Source organism: Carlito syrichta, unplaced genomic scaffold, assembly GCF_000164805.1.
Source record: "Carlito syrichta isolate Samal-C Ts95f unplaced genomic scaffold, Tarsius_syrichta-2.0.1 Scaffold312386, whole genome shotgun sequence".
Lineage (NCBI taxonomy): Eukaryota > Metazoa > Chordata > Mammalia > Primates > Tarsiidae > Carlito > Carlito syrichta.
This window is the reverse complement of record NW_007256482.1, coordinates 587,137-609,694: the sequence shown is the minus strand read 5'-3', so window position 1 is coordinate 609,694 and position 22,558 is coordinate 587,137. Positions and strand designations below refer to the sequence as shown.

Here is a 22,558-nt window from a genome sequence, read left to right as displayed (position 1 = left end):
ATGGTCACTGGGGCTACTCCACTATCCCTGGGAGCCCTGGAGATCTTGGCTCTTTTAGGCAGCTCTGCCAAGGCCATGTGTGATGAAAGAGACCAGATTTGCAGCTAGGAAGTGGGGGATAACCTCATAGGCCCAGCCTGCTTAGCTGGGCAGCTCTCTTAGTCCCAAGAGCCCAAGAGAAGACTCACTAGTTGAATGGATTATTCCAGGTAGATGAGTGGACAAGGCAGATGGTTTGCTTTTTCCTGGGCCATGGGAACATCCTCTTCTGTTAGTAATAATGAAAGTAATATTAATAAGAGTGACTCTTTATGGAACATCTTACAGTTTACCTACATTCTTATCCAATTACTATAACAAATTTTGGAGGCTGGGATTATGTTCATTGTCACCCTTCAGATATGGAAATGAGGCTGAGACCAAGTGCAGTGACTTGGCCAAGGTCCCCCAGCTGTTGAACAACGATGTTGGGATTCCTCCAGCAGCTTGCCTGACTGCAAAGCCTGCACTGGCAGCCACTGTCCTCTGCTGCCTCCCAGGGGACCAGAGGGCTCAAGTCTAGATCCCAGGCCTATGTTGAGGGCTATGGGCATCTCACTGCTCTCTAGAGCTCTGAGAAATGACTGAACAAGAAGAAGAGCTAGGGGTTTCTTGGAAGTTCTAGAATGCCTGGGAAGCCTACTCCTGAGCCACACCTCACAGATTTGCCAGAGAAAAGCCTGGCAGAATATTCTCCCACCTACTGTATCTACCTCTCCTCTCCACAGTTCTCAAGGAAAATGTATTTAGCCCAAAGAAAATTTCTCAAGAGTGAAGATAATATTAGACTAGATATCTCAGAAAACCTTGGTGGCTGGGCCACTACCCACAAACTGTGTGCACTTAGTAGCATAACATAGTAGAAAGAACATTACCTTGGGAGCTACAGAACCAGTTGTGGGATCTTGAGTAAGTTATTTCGCCTCTCTGTGATTCCGTTTTTTTAATCTGAAGAATGGGCCTGATAATAATCAATAATACCTGCTGGGATCTTACTCTTAGACCAGGTCCTGAACAAAGTCCTTCACATTTAAGCCTCCCAGCAACTCTATGCAACAGGTGGTATGTATTATTTACTGACTTGTCCAAGTCACATAGCCAGGGAGTGGCAGATGTGATATAGAACTGAGCACTGACTCACTCCACCCGTACCCTTAACTACTGCGACACAATTCAGTGTGTGCAAGCACCTAACTTCTAGTCCATGCTCATTAAATATTCGCTCTTGCTCCCTTCTCCTGCTTGGAAATCAAACCTATAAAATTCACCTTAAATACCTCACAAGTAAAAACATAAATAAGAGATAAGGAAAACGATTATTGTCATTAAACCATCATAGAACTATTAACCCCTCTCATCGTCGTCCTTGAAAACAGAGTTCTGCTTAGACCACTGTAGTATGTCTTTTATTTTGGGACATCTCACCTCCAAGGGCACCTGCTGTGGAATCAACAAGTCAGCTTCTTAAGGAGCAGCCTGCTCCTGCTGGGCTTCTTGGGTAAAACAGGCAGTTATAAGGGTGACCCAAAAAACCAAAATTATTTCTTTCTGAGGGCAGGCCCCTAATAGTACAGGTTTCTAGCGCTAAGTAAATGTCTAGGACTCCACTGGCATCAGTGTACCAGCTAGCGTTGTTGTGAGAGGCTGCATTCAGCTTCAGTGAATTTTTTTTTTTTTTTTTGGAGATTCTTTCAACACATTTGCCCATTTCATCATGGGTGATTTACAAGCTCACTTACCCACACTGCACTGAGTGTTTTTTGATCAAAAACAGCATGACTCCCATGTCCCACCCAAGCAACTTTTTTTGTTTCCCTGATGAAAAAAGTCCTCAAAGAGAAATGTTTTGCTGATATGGAAAAAACGAAGCAAAAACAACAGAGCACTAAAAGACATTAAAATCAATAAGTTCAAAAACTGTTCTGAGCAGTAAAAAAAGCATCTCGATAGGTGCATTGCATTAAATGGAGAGTGCTTTGAAGGCGACTGAATTTTAAACATGTAAGAATAAATACGCCTGTAATCCCAGCACTTTGGGAGGCCGGGGTGAGGGGATTGCCTGAGTCCACGAGTTTGTTTTTAAAAACAAACAGCCTGGGCAACTTGGTGAGACCTCATCTCTACAATAAATCAAAAAAATTAGCTGGGCATGGTAGCACGTGCCTGTAGTTCCAGCTGCTTGGAAGGCTGAGGCAGAAGGGTCGCCTGAGCCCAGTGGGTCAATGCCAGGGTGACCATGAGTGTGCTACTATACTCCAGCCTGGGCGATGAAGGGAGACTCTAACTCAAAAAAAAAGAAAAGGAAGAATAAATACACAATTTATTATAAATAAATTCCATGGGTTTTCGGTTGTTGTTTGGGGGGCTGTTTGTTTATTTACTTATTTACTTACTTATTTTGGTCTCCCCTTGTACAAGAAAGAGCAGGGTCAGGCTGGGATGTACTAGAATTAGCAGGTCCTGCTAGGGTTTCTTGGAGGAGTCAGAAAGAAAAGGACCTGGCAAAAATGCCTACCTAGCTTTTGAAGATAACCCAGTGTGAAATTTGGGGTGGAGGAAGGGTGTGCTAGATAGTGGAGGGAGGTTCAAACAGATTAAGGCAGAAATAACTCTGGGGTATTGTGGGTCAGTTGCTACTTTGGAACAAAATGGAGCAGGTGGCATCAGAGTACAGTAGCCCAAGGACCTTTACTGCAGACCACCATCCCACCACTAAAGCAGACCCATTAGTGAAGGATTTTCCCTGAGCAATATGCACAATGAGCCTAACAGCCCATTAGTGAGGAATGAAAACATAGCCGAAGCTCTATTTTGGGAGAAAAAAAATCCACAAGAAAATATTTATATAAGATTCTTGGCAGAGACCAAAATATCACTTTAAGGATAGGGAAGTGAGACGGTGAAGAAGAGTTGAGTCTCTGAGAACCTCACAAAAATGAAGACAGAACCATGAAGCAACACCATGCTTTGTCTCCTGAACCAAATGTTTTCCATTTTCCAGCAGTCTTCAGCCCTGGTAGGTAGAGAGCTCTCTGATGGTTGCTATTGACGCCACTCTCCTGGAAACAGGACTAGCTAGAAAAGCACAGGAAAACATATATTTTTCTATCTGTTAAAAAAAATCAGACAATGTACCTGGAAGTGCTATATAAAGAGTTAAACATCATGCTGATGAAAAACAGATTACTTAGGGTCAGTTTCCGTTACAAATAACACAAAAATCAAAAAGTACAGTAGCTTAAATGAAAAATGTATTCCTCTGGAGGTGGGAAATCCAGAGACAGTATCAACTCTTGGCTATCCCTAATGCTTACTCCTTCTCCTCAAAACCCAGAATGACTGATGAAGTGCCCGCCATTTCATCTGCACTCCAGGTAGCACACTGGATAAAAGGTCAAAGAAGGACACGCTCTCTTTCTTTAAGGAAACATTCTAGAAACTCCATACAATATTTTTTATTGATATCACAATAGCCAGAATTTAGTCACATGCTGTTGCTAGCTATAAGAGAAGATGCAGTCTTCCTTATCTGAGAATGAAGAAGTCTTTTGTCTGGGTGCATCGCTGCTGTTCATAAAATCACAACTCTGTTACTGACAAAGAAGAGGAAAATGGGTAGTATGGTGAACAATAATGGTCTCTACCATAGCAATATTGTTAGAAGACCTTCTATTTGGAGAGAATTTAAAGCTAGCATAGGATTAAAATGTCCTTGGTCAGTGTAGCCCAGTTTAACCCTTTGTATACACACACACACACACACACACACACACACAAGATGCTTGAAAATGACCCACGTGAAAACAGGCGTTGTTAGAATAGAATCTTGCCTCTGCATAGACAACAGAACTGGCGGAGTCTCTAGACCTCTGAAAGATGGTCAGGTCCTTCTAGGGGCCAGCAACAAGAAGTGACAGGAAGTATATTTAGGCTACTTCAGATGGCAGTCTAAGTAGTTAATTGGGATCAGGAATATCTTATAAAAATAAGTGTGTGGGTGTTGGATGGACAGAGCACAATCATCAGGAGATGTCTGATTCAGGAGCAAGATCCCAAGTCTAATTGTGAACTGGTTAGGGAGAAAGGCAAAGACAGGGTCCTGAACAGATTGAAACTGTGACACTACGAATTGGCTAATCCAGTCCTCATTTCCAACTTTATTTTCTGTGCCCATCTTCACCAGGAAGAGCTAAATACTGACTTTTTCATGCTTCCTTGCAACTGCAGGGAGTGGAGGCATATGACACAACTCTGATATATGAGGCACAAGTGAAAGTCTGATAGGGCCTTCTGGGAAAGCATCTTCTTTCCTGACAAAAGGAACAGACAAAACTGGAACCCATCCCTTTTTCCCTCAAGTCTTCCTGTCTTGAATGTGGATATGATATCTGGAGCTGTGGGACATATTGTAACCACGAGGGAAAAACCAATTAAATTATCAAGCCAATGTTTTACCATCACTGAATGCCTGAACCAAGACCCGCAACCATCTCTAGATTTGTTATGTGAGATAAGTGAACTCTAATAGTTCAAGCTGCTCTAACACCTCTTAGCTGTTAGCTGGTACTTACAGGCCAAAACATTACTATCTGACACAAATACAGTGGCAGAAACAGGACTACAAGATGAGAAGGTCTTCCAGGCTTGAGATAGAAGCCCAGTTATGAGCGGGAACTATGGAGTCAGGTGACAGAAGTCCAAAGGTAGGCAGACCTGGGTTCAACATTGGATGCTGACAATATGGTAGGCAGACTAAAGGCTCCCCTGTTCATTACTATAAACCCAGGAACATGACAACAGAAACTGTGCAGATGTGATTAACATTGCAGACCTTGAGATGGGGGCATTATCTGGGTGGGTCCAATCAAAACACACAAGTCTTCAACGTACAGAACATTTCCCAGCTGTGGTAAGAACTGGGAGATTTGAGACAGAAAGCAGAGATCTGAAGCATGAGAAGTACTCACCTTGCTGTTACTGCCTTTGAAGACGGAGGAAGGAGGCCATGAGCCAAGGCAGCTAGGAAGGGGCCTCAGTTGACTGCCATCAAGGAAGCAGGAATCTCAGATGCAGAGCTGCAAGGAAATGGATTCTGTTAAGCAATCTAAATGAGCAAGTCAACAGCTCCTTTCCTAAAGCCTTCAGAAAGGAATGCAGCCCTGCCAATACTTTGAGTTTAGCAGGTGACTGGTGAGACCTGTGCCAGACTTCCACAGAGCCGTAAGCGAGTGTTGTTTAAGCTAAGTTGATAGTAATTTGTTATGACCTCAGTAGAAAACTAATATGGATCTTGGCCTCAGAAGTGGGGTCCTACTATAACAAATACAAGCGTAGAGGTGGCTTTAAAACTTGGCAACAGGCAATGACTGAAATAATTTTGGTGAGCATGGCTAAAAAAAAGTCTACATGTCTTCCAGTGGACTATTAGTAGAAATATGCATGTTAAAGGTGCCATCAAGCCTGTGTGCAGTGGTTCACATCTGTTAGTCCAGCACTTTGGGAGGCCAAGGCAGGAGTAATGCTTAAGCCCACGAGTTCGAGACCGGCCTAGGCAACATAGCGAGACCTTGTCTCTACACAAAATTTTAAAATTAGCTGGATGTGGTGGTACACACCTGTAGTCCCAACTACTCGAAATGCTGAGGCAAAAGGATTACCTAAGTCCAGGAAGTCGAGGTGTGGTAAGCCATAATTGTACCACTACACTCTAACCTGGGTGACAAAGTGAGACCCCTATCCGCCCCCATAAATGCTGTCAGTCTGTCACGTGCTCAAAGACACAGAGAAACATGTCAGAAACTGAATGAAAGAGAATTCTTGTTATATCCTGGAAGAAAGTTTAGTGGAATTGTATGCTACAGTTGTATGGAAAGCAGAATTTATAAAAGATAAAACTGACATTTAGCAGAGAAGATTTCCAAGAAAAGTGTTGAAGGTTGTCTCATTTCTTCTTGCTACTTTTAAACAAAATACAAAAGAAAAAATGTAAATTGAGAGAAAAGAACCAAGATCTGATGATTTGAAAACTTTGTCTATTTGGCCAAAGATGCTAAAATTAAGATTCACTGCCAGGAATGTGTTCACTATAGTAAAATCCCTGGGTGTGATGTCTCAGAAAGATCAAAAAGATCAGAAAGATCAAAAGTCACACCAAAGGCTCTTAGGAGAGATTAAGAGTGTGACTCACAAATAACCTCAAACTATAAGCTTATGGGCTGTTTTCTCAGCCACATCAAAAAAAATTAAAAATAGAGATGGTAGTATCTAGGAACCCTCTGTACATGAGCCTCTTGTTTTATGAAGCAAATCCCTATGACATACATGGGAGACCCCTAAGGTGCCTGAGAATGTTATGTCAGCAGAAACACCATTAACTTGACCTGAATTGAACAGCGAAATTATAATATGAAAGAAGGCTGTCAAACTCTCAAAATTCTATAGGTGGAAAGCAGGCTTTTGATAAAACAACCAGCTGCACCCATGCTACCTTTTATGAAAAAGGAGGGACACTAAGAGGGCAGATTCACGAGACTGGGAGTTAGAGCCATAAGCCACAAACAATTGTTCCTAAGCCTTGAAACCTAGAGGAGTTTGGTTGAATTTGGTTGAAAATTACTTGAGACAAATGGCATGTTTTTGCTTTCACTTTTCTCCCTTTCTGAATGGTCATACCTATAACTGTTGCTCCATGCCGGTCCTATTTTTGACAGCAGATAATTTGTTTCTTTAGTTCCACAGGTCCATAGGTGGAGAATACTTTGCCCAAGGTGAATCAGTCTCAGAGCTGCACTTGTATCTGATCTAGATGGTTTAGATGATGTGATTGAGACTTTGAGCTGGTGAGATTTTGGACTCTGAACTAATCCTATAATAAAGTGAGACTTTTGGGAAGCTTGGAATGAAGTGAAATGTACTCTGCATGTGGAACAGATATAAATATTGGTGGCCAGAGGACAGGCTGACCTATGGAAAGTTAAGATAATAAATTTGTGTTGGTGAAGCTGCTAAATTTGTGATAATTTTTTATGGCAGCAGTAGAGATTAATATAGACACATTGAACTACAAGTCAGGGGGAAATAAGCATTTTGCATTTCAAGATTTATTTTATTTATTTATTTATTGCATAGCTCCTTTCAGTTTATTGCATGAAGGAGTTACATGAGTCCAAGTTAAAAGCAGACCCCAAATGGTTACATTATACAAGCTGGGAGGTTTTTAAACTTGTGACAAAGGACAGAAGGGCAATTCTACTCGTTTGCAAGGAAATTCTTACTTAAGCTACAGTGAGCCACAAGCACTTAAAACCCGTGAACCTCCAGCTGATCGTCCTTAGTCAGTCGAATCTCTAGGAGGAACTGTCATATGTTCTTGGGCTGGTCACCCTGTAGCTGAATTACTTCTCCATATTCTGGAAGCTCAATTACAGTACCACTGCAGGCAAATTTCTTCTTAAACGCTTTCACTGGTTTCTTTTTATTACAATCATTACCCATCCCTTGGACAGTAGTAAAGGTCTTCCTGCCGTTTCTGTTGAATTCTTTTTTTTTTTTTTTTTTTTTGAGTTTGGAGCCTCACTCTGTCGCCCAGACTGGAGTGCAATGGCCGCTCCCGGCCACCGCAGCCTCGACCTGCCGGGCTCCGGCGATCCTTCCGCCTCAGCCTTCCCAGTAACCGGAATTACAGGCGCGCGCTACCCCGCCCGGCTGATTTTTTGATTTATTGTAGAGATGAGGTCTCGCTGCCCAGGCGGGTCTCGAACCCGCGGGCTCAGGCGATCCACTCACCTCAGCCTCCCAAAGGCGTGGGATTACAGGCTGAGCCACCGAGCCCGGCCCTGTTGAATTCTTACATGGATATAATCCTCAGTGCCAGAAGGAAGCAGGTCATCACCCTTACGTGCATCAGCAAAGGGGTCGAGATCGGCAGGACTCGGGTCAGGCCGAATGGGTCCTTTGGTGGCTCTCCGGGAACAGGTCAGTCCGGGACGCCCAGCTTCCCCAGACGCGGAGAGAGCCGGGGCCTCCCGCCCTCCCTGGGAGCCAGGCACGGGTCCGGGAGCCAGGGCTGCCAGGCGACGCCCCACCGGGCTGATGCCCATTTCAAGATTAAAAAAAAAATAAAAAATAAAAAATAAATAACAACAACAACATAAAACAGGCCAGGCGCGGTGGCTCAAACCTGTAATCCCAGCGCTTTGGGGGGGCCGAGGCAAGAGGATTGCCTGAGCCTAGGGGTTCGAGACCAGCCTGGGCAACTTGGCGAAACTTCTCTCTACAACAGATAAATAAAAACTAGCCGGGCGTGGTAGCGTGCCTGTAGTTCCGGCTACTTGGAAGGCTGAGGCGGAAATGATCGCCTGAGCCCAGCAGTCCGACGCTGGAGTGAGACTCCCACTCGAAACAAAACAGAAAAACCAGCAACCTAAGTAATAAAGTAAATGAATAAATGAAATAAAAGGTTTGCCACATCTGATTCCAGTTCCCAGTATTAGACAAGATTGGGTGCATTCAGGGTGGTATGGTTATAGACAATACCCATTATTAGTGATATTTTGAGCCTTTCTTGAAACAGAATTTCTAACCAAACAACTTTTGCAATGTTGAAGTGAAGATATGTGATGGTCCCTGCAGATGTAATAATCGAGAGAGAAAATTGATGTTTTTCCACCATGAATAGACTGACTAACTGCACTCTTGGTATCCCTGGTAATCTTGTGTTTTTTCCTTTGAATACCGACTATGTTTTTTATTTTATATTGGGACAATCTTTCTAAATCTTGGGTTTCCTTGCATAATCTCCTTTACAAGTTAAACTTTTTTTTTTCTTTTTGAAATGCTTTTGACTCTGAGTCTTCCTTCCACACCATTATGTTATTTTGCCAAACTATCTTATATGTAGCGTCACTGTAAAAAATAAACAAGTATGCGACACATATTAGGCCATCATTATGAGGTAGCCATTATTAGCATAGAGGCCCAAGGGAGGAACAGAACTGGGTACACACATTCTCATCTAGAACATCTTAAACTGTTCCTTAGTTTGTTTTTAAAGAGAGTCCTCATCTTTTAGAAATATATGGAAGTATTTAGGTGTGAAGTTTCATGATCTTTAAAATAATCTAGCATGGGAGAAATAGTTTGGGAGAATGAGGTACAAATGAAGTAAGATAGACTTGTATGCTGATAATTATTTAAGCTAGATGACAGATATATGGGAATTCATTGGACTTTGCTCTCTGTTTTTGTAGAATCAGGAGCAATGTTGATCCTGCAAGCGCAGCATGGAGGCCAAGTAAAAGCATTGCATCATCCCATGCTCAGCTCTGATCTAGATGGTTTAGATGATGAGATGATCTCATCATCTCATCCATGTCAGAGTTGTCACAGGAGGAAAAACATGGGGAGTCATGATTCTTCTGTCAGATCATCTGTATTTGCAGGACTGCAGGATTAACTCTAGGAGGTGTTTCAGCTTAATCTTCCTTGTATTCCTGCAACATATATTTAAGACATTTGCTTTGTCTTTCTAGGCCTCCATTTCTACAATAGTAACAACAGACCTTCTTTACTAAGGTATTAGGCAGTGGATTGTTTATGACTCTGAAAAGCCATGGACTATTCACTACTCTGTTGGGCAGTGGCTCTGTTCATGACTGTAAAATGTTATAATTGAAGGGAATGCCTTCTGGTGAACCATGACATTGTTTCCTAGTCAGTGAAGTAGTAGGGAGGTTTTCCCAGGACATATTTTTCTTTAACAATTCGTGTGTGTGTGTGTGTGTGTGTCCATAGCTTTAATTCCTAACCAATGCACCGCTAAGCCTCAAATTTTCTTTCTAATCCAAACTCTTAAGTTCTGAGTTCAAATTTCTAAAATCATCAAACTCAACAAGCCAAAAACAGAGCTTTCGCCGGGCTCGGTGGCTCAGCCTGTAATCCCGCGCCTTTGGGAGGCTGAGGTGAGTGGATTGCCTGAGGCCGCGAGTTCGAGACCCACCTGGGCAGTGAGACCTCATCTCTACAATAAATAAAAAAAAAAATCAGCCGGACGTGGTAGCGCATGCCTGTAATTCCGGCTATTTGGAAGGCTGAGGCAGAAGGATCGCCGGAGCCCAGCAGATGAGGCTGCGGTGGCCGGGAGTGGCCACTACACTCCAGTCTGGGTGACCGAGTGAGACTCTAACTCAAAAAAAAAAAAAACCAGAGCTTTCTTCCTTGACCTTCTGCTTCTGATTAACAGCACCACCATCTTCTACTCAACCAGCTGTCATCCCAGACTCCTCCCACCCTTCATGTCCTACATCTGACCGCTTATCAGACTTGTCCTTCCTACCTTTGCACTGCATTTTGATTTTATCCTCAGTGTTCCATGTACATACTATAGGTCAAACCCTGGTCATTTCTCAGAGACTCTCCCTCTTACAGCATCACTGTAAGAAATAAATGAGTATCCCTCTACCCATCCAATAAACACTTGGCAGAATTTTTTTTCCTCATTCAAAACTATGATCATGTCAGTTCTTGGGTTAAAACCTTTCATGGTTCCTGTGATTTCCAGAATAAAATCCCAATCCTTGGTTAACCCAAACTAGCTTTTCAACCTCTTCTTCAGTCATTATTCCTTGTAAATCCTATTTCCAGCAAATCATGTTACTGGCCACTGATCAAGGAAAAAGGAATTATGGGGAAAAAAGATGTTCTTGGTGCAACTGTCTTGAGATGTTTAGCTAAGCCTTCTATACCAATACATCTTCACTCTCGTCTTTCCCAAAATCTGCTCAGATTCTTCATTAATAGAAAGGCAAATAATTGATAACATCTTAAAATGGTATTGGTGGTGACTGCCTTTAAATAATTTTATACAACTCATCAATGAGGGAATAAACCAGCAATATGGTAAAGCAGAGTCAAAGGGGAATCAGAGAAAGAAAAAGATATATATAGTCTACAAGCAAAGGCATTATAAAATAAGTCTGTCAAGTTGGAGACAAAACTCATTAATGTTCTATAGGTCAATAAAACTCTAACATTTGAGGTTACTTTTCCTAATGGGCAGAAGTTGTCTCTATTCTAGAGAAGGTCTACAAGGTAACATATAGCTTCAGCGTCTGAGTCCTAATTATAGTAGAAAACAAAGACAAACACAGCTATATTCCTCTGGATAATTAAATAATGCTTGGATGAGTCTGTTAAACAATGCTTTAGTATTTATACTGTCCATCTTTTTTGTTTATTCTCAAGTTTTTAGTGATTTTTAAATACATATCAATAAAGGAAACTAAACTAAGAAAATTTCAGGCATAAATCAGTAGATAGATATGGGTAAATATATTAGAATTCTAATATATATTTCTCCCCTTGAAATCACCCTGAAAGATAGCTTTGTGGATACAGTAAATAATGAAATTAGGCAGGAACCTTTCTGAAAGGCTAATACTATCTGATGAGCACAGTGATTTTTGGATCACAAATAAAATTTGATACACTGGGTGTATTCTGGTGACTTCAAGGCTAGCGAAGACTTGGATTTACTTTTCAACTATCTCTTGGTAGAATCACAAAGGCAACCTGATTATACAGGGTAATCTGGAATAGGGAAAAGCCACTGGGCCTGGAGTAACTTGAATTTGATTCCTAATACAACCATTTATCAACTGGTGGTCTCTAAGCCTCAGCTTCCTCACCTGCAAGTGAGTATCAAAAGTGATGGAGAAATGGTTCCCAAACCAGTGCTTGTCTGTGAAAAAGTTTTCACCAGTTTATATAGAAATAGTAATAATTTTTTAAAGTGTATGAGGGAAAAGGAGGGCCTTAAGTGAAGTGATATTCAAATATCATTTTAAAAAATTTTATTTTGTGTATGTGGCAAAAATGTCCCTTTTGTTATTAAGTAATGGTAAAAATTAGTAGCAGACAGATATTTAAATGGATATATGTGGCAAAATAAAAGTTAGCAACTCTATGCCTATCTCCAAATGATTTTTTTAATATGCTCTGGGAACTACTGTAAGGGAGTGTGTGGATTTACTTTGTGAACTAAAAATGTGTGTACAATGTGAGCTATTATTACTGTAGTCTCCCAAGGTGCCATTGCTTGTATGGTGATGAAAATACCATCCAGCTGGTCCTAAAGGTTCCTGAGCAACCCACACTAGAATAATGCTTTCTCTTGGGAGTCAACTGGGACAGACCTCTCACAGAGAGACAAGCCCACTGGCAGCAGGGCAGCCTCTGGGTTAAACCCTGGATTTCTCTTTAAGGAGAGGAATTTCATCCTGTAAGACTTTTATTTCCAGCGGGGAAAGTGAATAATATAGTAGGATCCTCCCTTTTTAGAGACTAAAGGAACCTACCTGCCCTAAGAGTGATAAGAGAAGGGAATGCAGTTTGCTGCAGGAAAGCAGAGACAAGAAAAGAAAGGAGCTGGTGCTCAGATGTGGGAAAATATGAGACTGGTGGAGCTGGAAATGGCCAGGAGGGGCAATGTGGTTATGTCTGCATCGGGGCTGCCAGAGCCCAGGACTTCTGCCATGATAAATAGGGCTGGAATAATCCCAGGTCATCTTCTTAAGAAGAGCACACGTTTAAAACCTTTCTTATCACTTTACATAGAAGTACCTCATTGAAAGAAATAAAAATAAGCCAGACATGAAAACTAAATTCACCCATATCCTAATTTAGCCACAATTCTTATGAACATTTTAGCAAACTAAAACACCTCAGGATTTTTTCCCCCTCCATGCACAAATATTTTGTTCAAACAAAAGTAACATAATATTGTGCATACAGTTTTCTACCTGCCTTTTTTTTACTTAAAAAACCCCGACATTTTCCCATGTCACTAAATATATGATGTAATTTTTATGGCTATGTAGTACCATTGTGCAAATGTGCCATAAAAATAGGGAGTAGGTATAGGTTTCTACACACACACACACACACACACACAGTCCTTGTAGATGAATCCTTTGATACAAAATGCGAATTGCACACTCTAAATAATGGGTATATAGGTGTCCATTACACCATTCTTCCAACTTTCCTGTATGTTTGATGTTTTTAATAATAAGATGTGGGTGAAAATGTTTTTTGAAATATCCTTGCATAGACCCGTCGTGACCCGAGAACGAGTTCCTAGAGGCAGCACCGCGGTTTCCAGGCGGCCCTTTTCTGCGCTCTGAGCCCGCCGGCTGCGGGGTTTCCCGGATGCGCTCCGGGCGGGGCGGGGCGGGGCGGGGCGGGGCGGGGCCTCCCGGCAGGCGCAGCGCCCCCTCTGTGCGGCGGCCGGAGGTGCTGTCCGCGGCTCCCCGGCGGCCCCGAGCCGTGGCCCCGGCGGGAGAAGGCCGGGCGGGCCCGCGGGCTGGCGGCTGGGAGAGCGTCCTGACCGCGCTTTCGCACGGCCTCGCTGGGAAAGCCCAGCGGAGCGCCGGGCTGCCAGGCGCGCGGCATCAAAGCCGCAGGCGTCCGGAGAAGAAAGGGCCAGTGTGCGCGATCGTGAAACTCCAAAGCCCTTCTCCAGGCACGGCGACGCACGGGGGAGGGGAGAGGGGGCTGAAACTGCGCTCGAACAGTGTGGGCAGTCAGGCCCCGGGTGCCCCGCCAGGACAATAGGGCCTCAGTGCTGCAGACAAGGCGGCCCGGGGGCCTGGTGGGAGCATAAAGGGAAGCTGTGTCTCAGCGGCACTCAAGTTCACCTTTGTCTTCGGAGTCCAAGTCAAAGGAAGGTTATAGAAGGAGCCTGCAGGCTCTCCTTCCTCGTCAGGGGTCTGGTCGATAGGACGGGCCAAGTTCTTTCCCCACGATGCTGGGAATTCGGATGAAAATAGAAATGTGCCCGCCTGCTAGCTGGGACAGCGGTCAGTGTTCATGGCAATAACTGCGTCCTCTGGCCAGAGCCCACGAGCAGGGACATCCCAGTACAAAGTACTGGAACTAGTGGTCTGGAAGGGGCCTGGGCAGACGGGTTATATAGCAGTGCGAATTTGTCCTTGCTGGGAAATGGGCAGTGGGAGGTGGGCAAGTTTCCTCCCACCAACTGTCAGCGGTCTGGACTCTGCTACTGCCTCTTCCCCCAAGGAGAGGCGTACTGTGTTTTGGCCTGGTAGCTGCAGCCCACCCATCAGTGGTGGAAGGTTAAAGGCTACTATCCTTACGCTTGGCCTTTGCTGAGTCCTCTGGAGTTGACCCAAATCAGCTGTCTAGGGCCAGGTCTCCGTTGGCACTTAAGGAGAAAAACATGTTCTTGGCTGAATTACCTAAATAATTCCAATGGCTGTCACAGTAAGGAGTAGCTGTGAGGAAGAGTAATTCACAACTCCTCACCTTCATCCCCTACTCCCCACCAAACACAGACACATCCACGCACCCAAGTTGTACATCGATTTTGTAATCCTACTTTTTGTTATAGAGTCAAGAGAGTTAAAAAAACTCATACACAAAACAAAAGAAAAAACAAGTAAATGAACTAGCACACAAACTTTGAATCCCAGATCTGCTTCATTTTATCTTTGCCACTTACTATTTATGACTTTGGACAACTAACTTACCCTCATTCAATTGTGTCAGTTTGTAAAATGGTCCTACGAAATTCTCCTTATAGAGTTGCTGTGAGAATTAAAAGAAAATGTGTGAATTTCCTAGCATGGTAGTAAGTTTTCAGATAAAAGTATCTATTTATTTTTTTGTTTTTAAAACTTGATTGTTTTTAATATTGTTCCAAATGGATTTGAGGCTACTCACACAAATATAGAGACTACTACAATATAAATAATAAATGAACACTTTCAAGTTTTGCTCTTTATAATTCTAAGTTCTTTTCATTGTTTGTAACAAAAATGCATTAATCCGTTAGCATATGAAATAAATGAATTTAAGATCCAAGTGATGAAAAAAACGAAGTACATTTAGGTAAAAGTGGTGAGAGTACATATAAGTATTTCACAGAAGGGCGAGTAGGTTGTTGTGTCACGGCAGTCCCAAATCAGACATGGTGCTCGAATCATGTTTACCTATCCCGAAGAAATCACCCAGAGGACGTGTTGGTAAAGGTATGGGTTTATTATCACTTACGGGAGGGAACCGATGGTGACTGGTGGATATGAAGCTTCCCGCACCCCAATAAACATGGGAAGAGATTATTACCCCTAGCGTGGGAAAGGGAGTGAGCATTATGTGCCAAGAAGAAGAAACAAAGATGTTTTCTCTTGAAAACTGTCTTGAGTTCGCAGACATGCATATCTTCAAGAGCATTTTGACTGCACACAGACAGTCTTGGCTAGGGGCCATCTTCCCAGTCAGAAGACAGTTATCAGCAGGGGTGGGGGAGTGGGGCATATGTCCTGCATTTGCCCCACAGTGGTCAGTTTAATTCTGAGCTTCCAAGCAGACATGACAAAAAGGGGAACATGATCATTTTGATGAAAACAAACCTCTCTCAGGATCACAAGCTATTTCTTTAGAAATTTCTTTTGAAAGTTTTTGTGAAAAGAAATGCTGCACTTTTGACCCAGTGAATTTTACAGGGTTGCTTTTCATAATGCTTCTTAATGATGACCTAAAGTCAATGATGTGCAGCTCAGTGAGAGTGCTCCTCCAAGCAGCTCACTTGAAAAACACCTTCACCAACGCCACCACTGACAACAATTTGATCTAACAATTTGATTCGATCATTACAATTGACACATCATTTCCATATTCACTAGTTAATTTACTCTTCAACTTGATCAAGGCCCACCGCTAGAAGATGATAGAGGCAAGACTTCAAACCAGCTGTTTCTACGGCTGTACACTCAGCTTCACCAACGCTGAATCATTCATGGGCAACTGTAAGGAGACACAGAGAAGATAAGAGACCTGTTGCCTGCTAATGATAATATCTAATGGGGCAGAGAAAAGCTGATAAGCTGATACAAATAGAAAAACACAGGACAGTTAAATTAGTCACGGGTGAAGGATTTGCAATGAGAAGGTGAGAAAGAAGAGGTAAGAGAGCTTAAGCAGTTAATTGGGGAGGTAAGCTGGAGAGAAAGGCTTGAGTAAACCACCTATGCTCCATGCCTTCAGGTGAAAGCAAAGGGTGGAGATTTAGGAGTATAGTCTGCTCAGACTGCCATAACAAAATACCACAGATTGGGTGGCCTTAACACCAGAAATAGAATTTCCCACAGTTCTGGAAGCTGGAAGTCCAAGATCAAGGTTCCAAGGTTGGTTCCTGGTGAGGCCTTTCTTCCTGGTTTGCAGATGGGCAACTGTAAGGAGACACAGAGAAGATAAGAGACCTGTTGCCTGCTAATGATAATATCTAATGGGGCAGAGAAAAGCTGTGCTTACTGTGTTTCCACATGACCCTTCCTCTGTGCATGCTTGGAGAAAGAGATTTCTCTCTTCCTATAAGGACACCAGTCCTATCAGATTAGGGACCATCCTTATGACTTTATTTAATCTTTTATTACCTCCTTGAAGGAACTGTCTCCAAATATAGTCATACTGGAGATTAAAACTTCAACATACGATGGGGAGGGGGTGGGAACATTTTAGTGCATAACAGAGCCAAAGTGAGGAAGGGGGAGTGTCACTGGAACATAGGAAAAGAGAAAAGTTGGGACTTGGCCTGAGGATCTTATTCCCTCAGGACTGTGAGACACAGCCTAGTTTTACGTGGTAAAGAATGTAGAGCTAAAAGGCTTTTTAGTATAGGGTGGACCCTGCACAGAGTCTGACAAGAGACCAACATGGGGCATCACTGCATGGTAGTGCAAGGACCCTACAGACCAAATCCCTGACTCAGAAGCATATGACCTCTGTGACCTTGGGCAAGTCACCTAAATGCTCACAGCCTTAGTTTCCTTATCTGTAAAATAGTGCTAATAAAACCTACCTACCTCAGAAGGTAGAAAATTGAGGTAGAGTGAGGAGTAACAGTGGTTGGGAGCAATTTCTAACCTCCCCTCACCCACACACCCCAATTGTACATAAATATATTGTAATCTACTACAAGAAATAAAATAAAATAAAATGGTGTATGTAAAGTGAGTAAACTAGAAGGTGCTGATTCAATGTAAATGCTGCCAATGGCAGCAGTAGAAGCTACATTGTCTGGCATTTTGTCAGCTGAACACCCTCCTTGGTCATCTGTGTATGGGAGATGCTACCTGGCAGAGGCCAGTACCCATCACAGCCCTAGCAATGGAAGGCCCAAGGGGACTGCCCTGAGATTTTGGACTGAAAAGGAACTTTCTTCCCTTTCTGCTCAATGAGGTATCCCAACTCTTAGTCTCTCCCTCTCTCCCCTCCAACCTCCCTCCCAATCTTAGACATTAGGGAGGAGACAGCAGATGGTGATGGAGCCTCAACTCCTCAAACCAGGTCAGGTCCCAGGTCAGGCACATCTTCTCACTGCCATGGCTGTGAATGAATGATCAGACGCACATTGAGGCTTTGAGATCTGTCCACCACCGAGGCTTTGAAGTCTGTTCACCAGTGAGGCTTTGAAGTCTAGTCACCACTGAGGCTTTGAGATCTGTCCACCCACAGGGATAGAAGGTTCTTGAGGGCCAGAGCTGCCATCTTTTTCCAGCTCTGGCACAGGATCCAGCGTAGCGGCTGGAATACAACAGTGCTCAGGACACATCTAAAAAGTAAGCAAATGAATGTGTGAGTGTGAGTGAATGTTACCTAGGAAGCACCCCAGGTCTCTGGTGTCCTGGATTTAATGACCCTCTGGAGAACCAGATGATAAGAGAGGGAGCTTGCCTTTTCTGCCTATGCTTTGGGAGTTCTCTGAGTCTTGGTTTTCTCTTCTGTGAAAAGGCTGGTAATACCATCCTAGGGAGATTGTGAGCATTAAGTAAGAGGATGAATGTGAAATGCCAACTACAGGGCCTGGCCCTCGGTAATCTCAGTGAGAGAGGGCTCTGATCATTGTTTTCACGTCACTGCAATGCTTACCCTGTCCCTGTGCCACCTTGGTGCCTTGCACATGCTATTATGGTAGCTTTCCATCATATTGTAGATGTACAATGATTTAAAATCACCCTTTACTGAATGAATATCTGTCATGTGCCAGGCACTGTTTTAAGGGTTGTTCATTATTTCTTTGTCTTTTTCATTTTTCTTTTAAAATATGTGGGGTATAATTCAGGGTAGGTATACAAATGTTCATTATGCAGGTACCCTTGTTGATGAGGTGTGCCTCCTCCTCCCCTGGCAGTTTCCCACTGCCACAATCCCTTCTTATAGTATTACGGTAGTTGTTCAAAGTCTGCTTATGAGTGATACTCAGTTCTTTGTTTCTATGATGGGTCACTCAGTATTATAACCTCTAAGTCCGTCCAAGTTGCTGCAAAATGCATAATTTTGTCCTTCTTTATAGCTGTGTAATATTCTATCATGTATATGTACCACATTTTTTTCTCCAGTCCTCTTTCAATGGGCAGTACAGTTGGTTCCATGCTTTTGCTATTGTAAATAATGCTGCAATAAACATGCGTATGTAGGTATCTTTTTCATAGAGTGATTTGAGTTCCTCTGAGTATATTCCCAGTAGGGAGATTGCGGGATTGTATGGGAGGTCAATTTTTAGATCTTTTAGGAATCGCCACACTGTTTTCCACAGATGCTGAACTAGTTTACACTCCCACCAACAGTGTAGAAGTGTTCCCTTTTCCCCACATCCTCTCCAGCATCTGTTGTTTTTTGAGTTATTGATGATGGCCATCCTGATTGGAGTTATGTGGTATCTCAGTGTGGTTTTAATTTGCATTTCTTTGATGACTAGTGAGGCTGAGCATTTTTTCATTTTTATCTATTGGCTGCTCGTATGTCTTCCTTCAAGAAGTGTCCATTCATATCTTTTGCCCACTGTGTAATGGAGCTGTTTGGTTTTTTTTCTTTTTGGCACGTTAGAGTTCCTTGTAGATCCTAGATTTAAGCCTTTATCAGATATATAGTTGGCAAATATTTTTTCCCAGTCTGTGGGCTCTCTTCCCTCTCTCTCAATGGTTTCTTTGGCTTTACAGAAGCTTGTCAGTTTGATGAGGTCCCACTTGTCTGTCTTATCTCTTATGGCATGGGCACTTAGGTTTTTGATCAGGAATTGGTTGCCTGTTCCAATTTCCATGAGGATGTCTCCTTGAGTTTCTAAGGTTCTTATAGTTTGAGGCTTTATGTTTAGGTCTTTGATCCATTTAGAGTTGATTTTTGTGTGTGATGATAGGTGGAGTCTTGTTTTAATCTTCTGCATGTGGTCAGCCAGTTTTCCCAGCACCATTTACTGAATAGGTTCTCCTTTCCTCGGTGGTTGATGATGGAGGCTTTGTCAAAGATGAGTTGGTTGAGAAATTGAGGTTTTGCTTCTGGAATCTCTATCCTGTTCTATTGGTCTATATGCCTGTTCTTGTACCAATACCAGGCTGTTTTGATTATTGTAACTTTATAATAAAGCTTAAAGTCTGGAAGCGTGATGCCTCCCACTTTGTTTTTGTTTTTTTGGGGTTTTAGTTTTTTTTGGTTTTTTTTTTTCTGCTGAGGATTGTTTTATCTATTTGTGGTCATTTATGTTCCCATATAAATTCCTGTATTGTCGTTTCCAGGTCTGAGAAGAATGCTACTGGTAATTTAATGGATTGCGCATTAAATCTGTAGATTGCCTTGGATAGGATAGACATTCTAGCAATGTTAATTCTTCCAATCCATGAGCATGGAATATTTTTCTATTTGTTTGTGTCAACTTGGATTTCTTTGAGCAGTGTTTTGTAGTTTTCATTGTAAAGGTTTTTCATGTCTCTGTTTAGGAAGATACCAAGGTCTTTCTTTTTGTGTGTGTGTGGCTATCTTGAATGGGATTGTGCTTTTTATTTGGGTTTCTGTTTGTTTATTGCTGGTGTATAGGAATGCAACTGTCTTTTGCACATTTATTTTATACCCTGAGACTTTGCCAAAGTCCTTTATCAGTGCAAGGAGGTTTTTGACAGAATCTCATGGGTTTTCGAGGTATAGAATCATGTCGTCTGCAGAGAGGAATAAGTTAACTTCCTCTTTTCCTATTTGAATAACCCTGATTTCCTTCTCTTGTCTGATTACTCTAGCTAGGACTTTCAATACTGTGTTGAACAGGAGGAGTGAGAGTGGGCATCCTTGTCTTGTTCTGGTTTTCAGGAGAAATGATTCCAATTTCTGTCTGTTTAGCAATATATTGATTGTGGGTTTCTCATAGACAGTTCTTACTATTTTGAGGTATGTTCCATCTATGCCTAGACACTCAAGGGTTTTTATCAAGAAGGGGTGCTGGATTTTGTCAAAAGCTTTTTCTGCATCTGATGATATAATCATGTGGTTTTTGTCTTTACATTTGTTGATGTATTTAATTACATTTATGGTCTTGTGGATGTTGAACCAGCCCTGCATCCCAGGGGTGAAGCCTACATGGTCATAGTGGATGATTTTTGAAATAAGTTGTTGGATCCAGTTTGCTAGAATCTTGTTGAGAATTTCAGCATCTATGTTCATTGAGGATATTGACCTATAGTCTCTTTCTTTGTTGAATCTTTACCTGGTTTGGGTATCAATGTGATGTTAGCTTCATAAAATGATTTTGGGAGAGTTCCATCTTTCTTGATTGCCTGGAATACCTTCAATAGGATTAGTGTCAACTCCTCCTTGTATGTTTTGTAGAATTCTGCTGAAAAGCTATCTGGTCCAGGGCTTTTTTTTTTTTTTTTGTAGGTAGTTTTCTTATCACATAGTTGATTTTCTGGGTTGTTATTGATCTGCTTAAGATCTTGATTTCTTCTTGTTTCAAACTGGGGAGGTTGTGTGATGTCCTCCATTTCATTTAGATTTTCAAGATTGTCTCCATACAGGTGTACATAGTAACCTCTGATAATCTTTTGTATTTCTTCAGGGTCAGTTGTGACTTCAGCTTTTGAATTTCTGATTGTGTTTATTTGGGCTTTTTCTCTCTTTTTCTTGGTCAGTATAGCTAGGGGTCCATCAGTCTTGTTTATCCTTTCAAAAAACCAGCTTTTGGTTTCATTGATCTTTTTGCATTATATTTTTGTCTTCTATGTCCTGAATTTGGACTTTTATTTTAGTGATCTGTATTCTTCTGCTGAAGTTGGGGTTTTGGTAGTCTTGTTTTTCCAGCTTCCTTAGGTAATTTGTTAGGTTGTTAACTTGTGATCTTTCCATTTTCTTCATTTGTGTTCATAGAGATATAAATTCCCCTCTTAGCACTGTTTTCATAGCATCCTAGAAATTTTGGTAAGATGTTTCTTTGTTTTCTTTTAGCATTATTTCATTTGATCCTCACAACTCTATATTATTGCAGATAAAGAAGCTGAAGTTCAGAGCTAGTTGAATAACTCATGCAACAAGGGATTTGGATCTAAGAATGTCCAAATCAAGAGTGTATGCTCATATCCTCTAAACAAATCACTTCATGCCCATTTGGCTGTAATATATGTAAAATAGAAAAACATTCAACAAACATAAATATGCAAATAAGTAAAATACAATTTGTTTGCTTAGATCTTCTCTGATTTTAAATTGTAAGCATTTTAGGGGTCAACATCTCTTTCCTCTGGTACTTAGTAGTGTCTGGCACATGGTCAGCATGCAGTAAATAGCCACCGTTTATTGGACACACATTGTGCTAAACATGTTACAGGTACTGTCTCATTTATGTATTAGGAGTTATTATGTTCATTTATCAGATGAGAAAACCGAAGCTCAGGGAGGTTATATCATGCACACATGATCTATGCTAATTCTGTCCTGGATTTACCGATTCTGGAGTGCATGTACACTTAATGTAGGATATACTCCCAACCAAATAAGCATTATTGATCCTTTGGGAAGGCAGCTCCCCATGTGCAGAAGTGGAAAATACATATGTTTAAGTGAATACACGCTATCCCATTTGTGCTTATACAAACGCACAATACACATATACAAGTATTTCTACTCACTGTTGATATGCACAGGGATGAGCTCAGCAAGGCTGCATCTCTAGGGAGTTACTTTTGGGGAGAGGGACTGAGAAGCAAGGAAGAGACTTACTTTTCATTGTACAACTTTTTGCATCTTTTGAATTTTGAACCATGTGTATGTATTGTCTATTCAAGAACAAGCACACTTTTTCAAAAGACTGCTCTATTTTTGGTGGAAAAGATACTGGATCCAGGAGACTCGGGTTCTAATCTAATCTCTGCTATTGGATACATTTGAAGAATTATCAAAGTTATTTTCTGTTTCTCCATCCATAAAACGAAGAATAGAATAGGAATTGCTTCCCTGAACTCCTTCATAGGGTCACATGAGATCATCTACACAAAAACATTTTGCAAAGTGCAAACAGCTCTATGCATTATTACTATATCACTGTTGTTTTATTAAGGTCAGCTCCTCGACCCACTCATTCTGGCAGCCTGAAGACCTTGCAAAAGTTGCATGACCTTGAGGAAGATAATTAGCATTTCCAGGTTAGAAAAGAAGTTTGAAAAATTATCAGATATCTTTGGAC

General features: G+C 41.9%; 1 protein-coding gene across 1 annotated transcript in view; it reads right to left on the bottom strand.

Annotated features, from left to right (window-relative positions):
* SHC4 (SHC adaptor protein 4) overlaps window positions 1-10,270 on the bottom strand; it is a 146,208-nt gene extending 135,938 nt beyond the window's left edge. The window contains exon 1 of the mRNA XM_008069899.2: window positions 10,260-10,270. The gene's annotated coding sequence lies outside the window, so the exon portion shown is untranslated. The remainder of the gene's footprint in view (window positions 1-10,259) is intronic.
* Between the last annotated feature and the right edge of the window lie 12,288 nt (window positions 10,271-22,558).